We start from the raw sequence: 11,447 nt of genomic DNA, 5'->3' as shown, positions 1-11,447 counted from the left end.
ATCTTTCATCATATGAAGCCAGTTTAGATAATGCTTAAAGCTAGAAAATTAATAATTAACTATAAATGTATTATTTATATAGAGAGAGGTAAAAAAGAATCAGCTAAAAGTTAAAAATGACAATTTCTAAAGAAAGGAAAATGAAAAATGGATAAGAAGGATGTGGTTGTACTTGTAACAAATTTAATCGAACTATTAACATATATTAATATTTGATACAAATAAAAATACAATGAAAAAATTAAAGGGACTTAGGTGCTGACAAACTAAGAAAGTTTTGACCTAAGAGTGATCATATTTCCCTACCTTCAACACATATTATAATAAGTTTTCATAACTATATTAGACTTTAATTCTTAAACCTTTCATACTTGCCACCCAAGATAATGAGATATTTTAACAAAAAGTATTTTATTCATTCATTCATTCATTCATTCATTCATTCATTTTATGCCTAAAGCACCTGATCTTCCTAGGTGTTCTCCCATCCAAGTACTAACCAGGCCTGACCCTGCTTAGCTTCTGAGATCAGATGGGATAAGGTGTGTTCAGGATGGCATGGCCATAGACCAAAAAGTGTTTTAGAGAACATGATCAGGATTTCTAAATATAAACCCATATCTTTCTGTATGCCAGAGTAAATAATGAGAATAAATTTTCTACTTTAGTATAGTGATAAAAGTTTAACAATGAATGTAAGTTGCTATGATTGTTGTGTACCGAAGAATTATTGTTGTATACCAAAGAGTAGAGATAATTTCACTCTCTTGATTTAATATTTGAAAATAAAAGATTATTACAGTGGGATTGGCCAGCTGGTGTAAGTGATTAGTTTCAATATGTCAGTTTCAAAAAAAAAAAAATATTTGCACTGTGCTTAAGTTGCTATATTTGTATAGATTATTTAAATGAATACATATAATTTTCTTTCTACTATGGCCACATACTGGCAACAATGATTTATTGACACATTTCTGTTAGAAGATTCTCAGCCAATAAGATTAGCATGCTATTTATATTTTATAGTATGCTATTTATATTATTTAAAGCATAAAGGGAATCATTACCAAATTCATAAATATAATAGATTTAACTTAGAATAATAATGAAAGAAAATAAAATTTTCAGAAATTTCTAAGTCAAAATGTAGTGAGTCTAGTAAAACTTAGTAAAATAGATTTAGGGAGGAAGATAACAGACTAGGTAAAAGAAAGGATCGTCTCCTCCCAAGTCCGCATTGAAATTACAACCAAATTATAAAATAATCAACATGGAGAATCACATGAAGTCCACCTAATCATAACACCTGTATCTGATAATATAAATGAGCCACATTGAAGTCAACCCGGCATAGGCAACAAATAACCATTCGAAAAAGCACTATTACCCATTCTTCTCAAATTATTCCCAAAAAATCAAGAAGGGGGAAGGCTCCCTAACTCCTTTTATGAGGCCACCATGACCTCGATTCCAAAACCAGACAAAGACATTACACAAAAAGAAGACTATAGGCTGATTATCTCTTATAAACATTGATGCAAAAATCCTCAACAAAATATGAGCACGCCTAATTCAGCAATATATTAAAAATATCATACACCATGATCAAGTTGGATTTATTCCTGGGATGCAAGGTTGGTACAATATCCACAAATCAATTATTATGATACACCACATTAACAAATATAAAGATAAAAAACGTGTGATCATTTCAATAGATGCAGAAAAAGTGTTCGAAATAATCCAGCATCCATTTATGCTAAAAATTTTCAGCACAGTGGGAATAGAGGAAACACACCTCAACATAGTAAAGGCCATATATGACAAACCTACAGCTCACATCACACTCAATGGGGAAAGGCTAATAGCATTTTCCTTAAGGTCAGGAACAAGACAAGGATGGCCACTTTCACCACTCCTCTTCAACATTGTATTGGAAGGCTTAGCCACAGCAATAAGACAAGAAAGAGAAATAAAAGGTATCTGAATTGGAAAGGAAGAAGTAAAACTCTTATTTTCCAATGACATGATACTATATATAGAGAACCCTCAGGATTCCTTCCAAAAACTGTTAGAACTGACCAGTGAATTCAGTAAAGCAGCAAGTTGTAAAATAAATATTCAGAAGTCAATGACATTTTTATACACCAATGATGATCTTTCAGAAAGAGAAATTAAGAAAACAATTCTATTTACAATTGCATCGAAAACTATAAAATACCCGGGAATCAAATTAACCAAAGAAGTAAAAGACCTGTTCTCAGAAAATTATGTCATTGAAAAAAGAAATTGAAGAACAAACAAATAAATAGAATCATATACTGTGGTCATGGGTAGAAAGAATTAACATTGTTAAATGGCCACACTACCCAGAGCAATATGTTGATTCAATGCGATCCCTATGAAAATACCAATGTCATTTTTCAGAGAGATAGAACAAATATTTCTGAAATTTTTATGGAACCATAAAAGATCAAGAATAGCCATGGCAATCTTGAGAAAGAAGAACAATGTTGGTGATATCACCCTACCTGATAGCAAACTATACTATAAGGCTGTAGTAATCAAAACAGCATGGCATTGGCATAAAAACAGATACTTTGATCAATGGAACAAAGTAGAGAGCCCAGAATTAAATCTGTGCCTATATACTCACTTAATGCTTGACAAAGGAGATATGAATATATAAAGGGGGTAAAGACAGTCTCTTCAAATAAATGCTGGGAAAATTGGACAGACACATGCAAAAAAAAGAAGAAGAAGAAACTGAATCATTTTCTTACACTGTATACAGGAATAGACTCAAAATGGATTAAAGACTTAAATGTAAGAGCCAAACCATAAAACTTCTAAAATAAAATATAGGCAGCAAACTCTCTGATATTGCTAACAGTAATTTCTTTTCGGGCATATTTCCCCAGGCAAGGGAAACAAAAGAAAAATCTAAACGAATGGGACTATGTTGAACTAAAATGTTTTTGTACAGCAAAGGAAACCATCGACAACAACAAAAAAGACAATGACTGATTGGGAGAAGATGTTTGCTAAGGATACATCTGATAAAAAGTTTATATCCAAAATATATAAAGCACTTATACAACTCAACAACAAAAAACAAATGAGCCGTTTATAGAATTGACAGAAGACCTGAACAGATACTTCTCTAAAGAGGACATACAGATTGCTAACAGACATATGAAAAGATGCTCAAGCTCACTGATCATCAGAGAAATGCAAACTAAAACCACAATCGGTATCATCTGACACCTGTCAGAATGGCTATCATCAATAAATCAAAAAAAAAAAACAAGTGTTGGTGAGGATTCAGAGAAAAGGGAACCCTCATACATTGTTGGTGGGATTGCAAATTGGTACAGCCACTATGGAAAACAATATGGAGGTGTCTCGAAAAATTAAAAATGTGTATACTTTTTGACTTGGCAATTGCACTACTGGATATTTATCCAAAGAAAACCAAAATAATAATTTGTAAAGATCTATGCACCCCAATATTCATGGCAGCACAATTTACAATAACCAAGATATGGAAATTAACCTAAATACCCATCAACAGATGGCTGGATAAAGAAATTATGGTTCATATATACGATGGAATATTACTCAGCCATTAAAACAATAAAATCTATTTGCAACAACATGAATGGGCTTAAAGGTTCTTATGCTGAGTGAAATAAGTCAGGCAAAGATAAACACCATATGAAAACTAATGAAAAACAGACTCACAAATGTAGTGGACAGTTTGGTGACAACCAGAGGGGAGTGGGGGTTGTAGGGCTGGGAAAATAAGGTGAAGAGTTAAAGAAGTACGAATTAGTAGTTGATAGATGGTCACGGGGATGGGAAGCACAGCATAGGGAATGAAGTTAGTATTACTATATTGGTTAAGTGGAAAACCAGAGGAGAGAAGGAACAATTAAGGGGATCATTTTATAAACTATATAAATGTCTAACCAAATACTGTATACTTGAAACTAAGTAAAATAAATAAATACATTTATTTTTTTAAAAGTTAGTAAGATAGCAAGATGAGTTTATTTCCTGTTGACAGAAGAGAAAATTCCAAACATCTCAAGTGAATTACAAAGAAAATAACTAGCATCTAAAAAAAGGATGCTTCCCTTATATCTAAGTCATCAGAGTAAAATTGACAGTGTTTTAATACTTCAATATATGAATCTATAAATTAATTTTTAAAAAGCTTACTGAGAACAATTGCAGGAGACAGTAGAGGGAAAGAGGTCTCTATTTGAGGAACTTAGAATACATATCTGAATTCGAAATAATGTTGACCCTTGAATTCAAAGATCAATAAAATAAAATCTTTGCTGTGAGTGGGAAAGACTTGAGATTCTAATAAGCATTTTTTAGACATAAAAATATGCTAAATATGTTAAATACTTTGTGTAATGTCTAGAGCTAGGAACTAGAATTTACAACATTGCAAGGTGAGATACTATTGTTTTAACAATTGACATCAAAATTCTACCTAAGGAAGTAATTGCCTTTGTTTCACAAATACCCTTATATATTACTTTAAGGGACAGTAAAACTTGGAGGCATGGATTGGCAGAAGACAAAGCTATGAAGATGACAGCTCACTGGCTATGCATGCATGTAAAATAAATCAGGATTGGTTGGGGAGAAGACAAATAAGAGTAGGAAGTGAGGCCTGATAATTTAAAACTTAGGCCTTAATGGGCTACTAAGAAATTCCTTGTGCTGAGATGACAAATAGTAGGGCATATGTTTTGGTATCTCTGTAATGTAAATTTCTTTCATCACTCTCCACATTCTTAGAAAGTCTAATAAAATGCAAATGAGTTCTGATTTGGAGACCATCCAGAAAAATAAATCTAACAAGAATTTGCAGCAATTTTGGGGAAATTTTTTATCTTTTTTAGTTTACAGATTAGAGGTTTAAGGTTCTCTTATAGATTTCAAAGAAGGTCACAACTGACATGCAAATTACAATATTTTAAAACTCTGAGTACAACAGCTAAAGTTAAGAGTATCGCATAGCTTGTTAACTATGCAAGGATTACTTTGCTTCCGACTGTGCCCTGAAGTTGAGAAGAGACTATATTTAAAATTGGGAAACCATTTTCTAAGCTGAGGTAGAATTCAGATTGTTAAAAGATAATAGCCAATTGTAATGTCTTCATCAATCATTCATTCAACAAATACTAATTGAATGACTATGAGAAAATCATTATAAGAAGCACTAGTACAAAGAGATAAACAAACCAAGGCCGATGGTCCAGTGTGAAAATATCAAAAAAAGAGTCACAAGAATAGATTTATACTTACAAATTTATATAAATTCCAAAAAGGTAAAGCATAAGTGGTATTAGAGATTATTTGGTGGCACCAATATTAGATTTGTTGTCATGGAGCTTTTATTAGAGGAAATGACATTTAAACTAGATTTGAAAGATCAGTAAGATTTTCATTAAAAAAATGAAAAAAGAAAATTAGTTATAATTTGTCAAAAGATCATTGTTCAATTCAACAATAATTGTAGTGATTATTTTTAAACTTCGTATTGCTATTATATACAAATATCTATATACATGTCTATATGCCCCAATTGACTTCCTGTCATAATATAAAAAATGTAAAGTTTAAACTATAAGTTCAACATTAATCTTACTATTACTGAGCAGAGGAATTAGAAATGAAAGAATTTCCTCATAATAATTCTAGGTGAATGTTTTGGAGATGCAGGATTTGATAATCTTTCATTGGAAACTTATGTTTAATTCCATATATCTTGGGCATCTCAAAATTGTTAAGGAAAATATCTTGCTCAACTTCTTGATGAAGCTTTTTCTGAGTTTATTTTGCTTTACATTTTCAGGTAAAAAAAATACAAGTCTCCATAACTATTGTCTGTGGGATTTTTCAAGGGAAACAGATGTTCTATGAAACACCAACAAAAAGAATAAAATTTGGCATCATATTAAAAGGCCATAATGACTTATATGTACTGAATTATCTTCAAAGGTTTTATTAATCAAAGTCAACTTCAGAATTGGAAACCTGACGAGTTTCTTCCTTGTCAAAAGGGGAAATATTTTTTTTTCACTTTATTCTTTTCAGTTTTGCATCCTTTCAGAAACTAAAAATATAAGTAGAAATTTATAAAACACATTCGTTAAATTTGAATACAATAACAACTTAAAAATAACATCTGAATCTATGCTAAATTTTAAAGATCTATATTTGTAAATAATTTTGAAGTATATTTTTCCACCTGTAAAACTATAAAATGACTCACTAGTATGAATTAGTATGAAAACAGAACTGCAGAGTTGCTCATATTCAGGAATGTCTTATCTCATATTTGAATCATTTATAATAATTTCAAAATTAGTAGCTTCTCTGTCAGTTTGAACTAGTAACCTTGAGTTAGTTTATTGATAATTCTTTCATAAGAGGAAAGTAAAAATGAGGACAATTATCATCAAAGCAACAATTATTAGCACTATTTTGTTCAAGATACTAAAAAAAAAGATACTTAACATTATTATTTTAAAATCTACCAAAAAGAACCAATCAGGAAATTTAATTTAGATAATTTCACTGAGATTTATTATTTTTAAGGTCAGGTGTAGAAGGTATGCATTTATCTGAGAGGAATGGATTTTTCCTACCATCCAAACTTTATTTTTAGATTAAAATATTCATCATGAACTTAAGAATAACATTTTATTCTTATCAAAGGTTTTAAAATTCTAGTTGTCCTTCCTCCCAAATAAAATTCTACTACTAGAGACCACCACTTGGTCTTTGATTAGTTACAAAACAACCATTTCTTCAAAGATGATATCTTATTACATTTTTGTCACCTCAAAATTTGAGGATTGTTAAAACTATATATAGCATATTTCAATTCTTGTTTGAGTAGGCTAAGGAATCATTGTAGTACAAGGTGGTAACTATATGACTGGAGACACTAAAATGGGGAAACAGCTAAATAAAGAAGGAAAAAAGGACATAAATAACCAAAAAATTATGCCTAGCACTATGAAAGCATTCATTCTCATTACATTAAATACTTTCTTCTATTTTCTCAGTCTATTCTTCAAAATCTAACTCTACTTTTGCCACTTCTACAAAGCCTACCTGACTTCACATATTCTCTTTCACTTTCTCCTTCTATAGCAATTTTAGATTGTATCAAAAGCTAGAGTAAATGTAATATATATATATTACATTTTCTCACCAAATAATTATGTGAAGCAATAAAAAAAAACATAATTTGGAGTGACATTTTAATTCAAGTCCATAACCTTGGGTGAATTATTTAAACTTCTGAACATTAATTTGCCAAGTGTAAAAAAATGACAATGATAACAGACCCAAGTGTTCATTGGGAACTAATGTCTCACAATATAAAAAACCTCTCAGAGATGTTAGCATGTAGGAAACAATAAATATCTGTTTTTATTAATTAATGAATTACGATCATTAACATTATTTAGTAGTGCTAAACAGAGTAGACACTCTGTGCCTACTTGGTTTTGTAATTATATAAGTGATAGTGGATTAGTGAAATATGTAGCTCTAATGGTAATATATATTCACCAAAGTCATAACTTTTGCTTCAGATTGATTCCAGAAGATACCTTTGAGAAACTTATGTTGAAATTTGTTTATTCAAAAAAGGATATCTGTAAAATCGCATTAGGTTCTATAGTCATCGTTTTAATGTAGACATTGTTTTTCTAGAGAAGATCCAGAAAAAAAAATAATTAGAACGTTGAGGAATCTGTAAACCATGCTATACAAGAACAATAAAAAAATGGGGTTATTTTCTCATGGGAAACATAAAACTTTATTCAAATATTTGGTTAGGTATCATATTAATGAAAATCAAAAAATATTTTCCAACAAATAAATCTGAGAAAATAATTTATAACAAGGCAGATATTTACTCACTTTAATATAAAACCTTCTATCCAATAAATGGATGGAATGATTAGCATTTGTCACTGAAGATGTTTAAGCACAGACTTAACAATGACTATGTGTCAATATCAGACAAGAAGTTGGATAAACTTAACAAAAGATGTGAAGGACTTATAGTCTGAAAACTGTGAGACATTATTACAAGAAATTGAAGAAAACACAAAGAAATGGAAAGATATTTTGTGTTCATGGATTGGGAGAATCAACATAGTTAAACTGGTCATATTACCTAAAGCAATATATAGATTTAATGTAATTCTTATCAAAATCCCAAAGACACTTTTTTCAAGAAATAGAATAAAAAATTACCGATATGAATGGAATCACAAAAGACTCTGAATAGCCAAAACAATTCTAACAAAACAGAACAAGGCCAGAGGTATTACACTGACTGACTTCAAACTATCTTATAAAGCAACAGTAATCAAAACAGTGTGGTACTTCCAGAACAACAGATACACAACCTAATGAAAAAAAAGTGAAAGCCCAGAAAAGAACCCATATATATATGGGAAAATAATTTTTAACAAAAGAACCAAGAACATACAATGGAGAAAAGAAAGCCTCTTAAATAAATGGTGCTGGGAAAATTGGAAAGCCACATCTAAAAGAATGAAACTAGACTGCTATTACTCAAAATGGATCAAAGCCCTAACTATAAGACGTGAAACAATAAGTTGCATAGAAGCAAATATAGGTTACAAACTCACTGAATTTAGAAAGGACCTCAAATTTAGAGAGGATTTTATGTATTCAATCTCAAAGCCAATAGAAGTAATAGCAAAAATAAATAAATGAGGAAACTAAAAAGCTTCTGTGCTGCAAAAGAAACCATCAACGAAGCAAAGAGGCACTAAGCTGAATGGGAGAAGATATTTGTAAACAATGTCTCTGATAAGGGGCTAATATCTAAAATATATAAAAAGCTCATACAACTCAACACCACCACCACCAACAACAAAACAATCAATCCAATTTAAAAATGGGCAGAGGACCTGAACATATACTTCTCTAAAGAAGACATTGGTACAACCACTATGGAAAACAGTATGGATGTTTCTCAAAAAGTTAGAATAGAATTATCATGTAACCCAGCAATTTCTTTTAAGGATATCTACTCCTAAAACTTGAAAACATTTATTCATACAGATATATGCACCCAATGTTCATTACAGCATTATTCACTGTGGCAAGACATAGAAACAACTGAAGTGTTCTTCAATAGATGATTGAAAAAGATGTGGTGCATATATGCAATTGACTATTATTCAGCCATAAGAAGAGTTGAAATATTCCTATTTGTGACAACATGGATGGATCTTGAGATAACCGTGCTAAGCAAAATAAGTCAGACAGAAAAAATCAAGACCTATATGATTTCACTCATATGTAAGATATAAAACTGAAAACGACAAGTGAACGAAAGCTCATAGCTACAGACAACAGTTTAGTGGTTACCAGAGTGTAAGGGGATGGAGGGAAGGTAGATAAGGGTAAAGCAAAGTCATATATATGGTGACAAAAAGATTTGACTTTATGTGGTGAACACACAATGCAACATACAGATAACGTAATATAGAATTATACACTTGAAACCTATGTAATGTTATTAACCAGTGTCACCCCAATAAATTTAATTTTAAAAAGTTGGACTTTGTACATGTTGCAGAGATGGTTAGGAAGAAGAGTTTGAGTCTGGGAATGCTTTTACTAACATGGATAAGGGAAAGGAGGAATGGCAAGGAATGGCAATGCTAGCATCCCCCACCCCTGTTTCCATGGCTTTTTATTCTCTCTCACAAAGCTGGCTTTGCACATCATCATTAGTTACTATCAGGCTAGCAATTACAAACTAAAGCCAATTCCCAGACTCAGCTTCAAGGCCATGACCATGTTTTCAGCTATTTCTTCTCAGGTATCTTTTTCCCATCCTCATACCTAGAACAAGAAGTCCCAGAATAGGTCAGGCGTGTGTGCTCTCCCTGCAATGTGTCCTTGTGTGCAAGTCCACACCTACTTCTGATGACTTTGTTGCTCCAAGCACCAGGCATCCTGCCGGGACTACAGGTATCTCTCACAACCATACACATCATTTCCCTAAAGTCTGATTTTATTCTTATTAATTATAAAAATCTTATCTCAAAATAATAAGCAGAGTAAATTTCAGAGGTCATTACTATCCCACACATATAACATGCAGCACTCTTCCTGGGTTCTTGGTGGCATAAAAACGGCTATAAAGACTTTCTTAACTTAAGCATTGCTTAGATCTATTCTTGTTTCTTCTACTGAAACACAGAATTCTAAAAATATGTATTTACTGGTATAATAAAATATTCTTAATCTATAATTTAATATACAGCATTATTCCATGGGTGGCAATGAAGAAAACAATAAATGGCATTATTATAATAGAGATCAATGAATATTTCTAAATTAAGAAATTAAGAAATGTACACATTAGTTGAGTGATTCCATATTCTAAGTCATCGTAAGAGTAAATATTACTTTTGATAACTAAAATTCAAACACAATTAAGGCAAAATTTCAAATATATCTTAGAAACGACATAGTGTATATGAGTTCAAAAAGAAAGAATAAAAGTATAAGAAACTATGAGTAAACATTTTTATAGTTTAAATAACTGATGTTATTTGTTACATTGCCTACAGTTTATTCCTAGAAATAATGAATTTACTTCAATAAAACTGTCGTTTGAAAAATTTACACTATTGAAACAAGTCCATTCTATAACCATTATAGCTATTACCAATCAAGAAGCTATATTTCACTTGTAATTTAATTGAAACTATTTACTGTGTGTTAATATTTTCCTTCCATACATTTAATGTCCTTCCTATCATTGACAGTTGTGTTGCTTTACAATTGTAGAGTTATTTTGCTTGCTTTAACTTTTTCAGAAATATTTTATACTATTTTTAAAATTTTTATATTAAAACTAATATAAGTTGATTAGGCCAAGATTACATGGTAGAAAAGTAAAAGCAAAGTTCCAAGAACCTCATAAATTCATACTATATAGACATAAACTAAAAACCATTCAGGATCTCAAAGAATATCACTAACTTAAATTATTCACATTAACTCATGCTTTTCCAATTTCTCCAGGTAAGTACCATAATATTTTCACTTTGAAATATATAACTTAATCCAGTGGCCATTATAAGCCTTAGTTTATCATTTTAAAAGATAAATTTAGCAAAAAACCTTGAAAAGTTTGTTTTTCTTAAAAAATGTGTAGCTTTAAAAAATCTTTTGAGATTTATAAAAATTGGCATTTTTAAACTTATATATATTTTTATATTTTAATATATTTTCCTTGCTATCTGTTTGGAAATATACTTTGAATATGTGTTTGCACACACGTGCACACTATAACACAAATGGAAAATTGTATTAATGGTAACATCATTAATGCCTTATTAGTGTCTCTA

The 11,447-nt window shown here is 30.8% G+C and overlaps 1 pseudogene; it reads right to left on the bottom strand.

Moving 5' to 3' along the window:
- Nucleotides 1–451: 451 nt before the first annotated feature.
- On the bottom strand, nucleotides 452–570 carry LOC118608256 (annotated as a pseudogene).
- Between the last annotated feature and the right edge of the window lie 10,877 nt (nucleotides 571–11,447).

Source organism: Rousettus aegyptiacus, unplaced genomic scaffold (assembly GCF_014176215.1).
Source record: "Rousettus aegyptiacus isolate mRouAeg1 unplaced genomic scaffold, mRouAeg1.p scaffold_m13_p_9, whole genome shotgun sequence".
NCBI classification, from domain to species: domain Eukaryota; kingdom Metazoa; phylum Chordata; class Mammalia; order Chiroptera; family Pteropodidae; genus Rousettus; species Rousettus aegyptiacus.
This window is presented reverse-complemented; position numbering and strand designations above follow the sequence as displayed.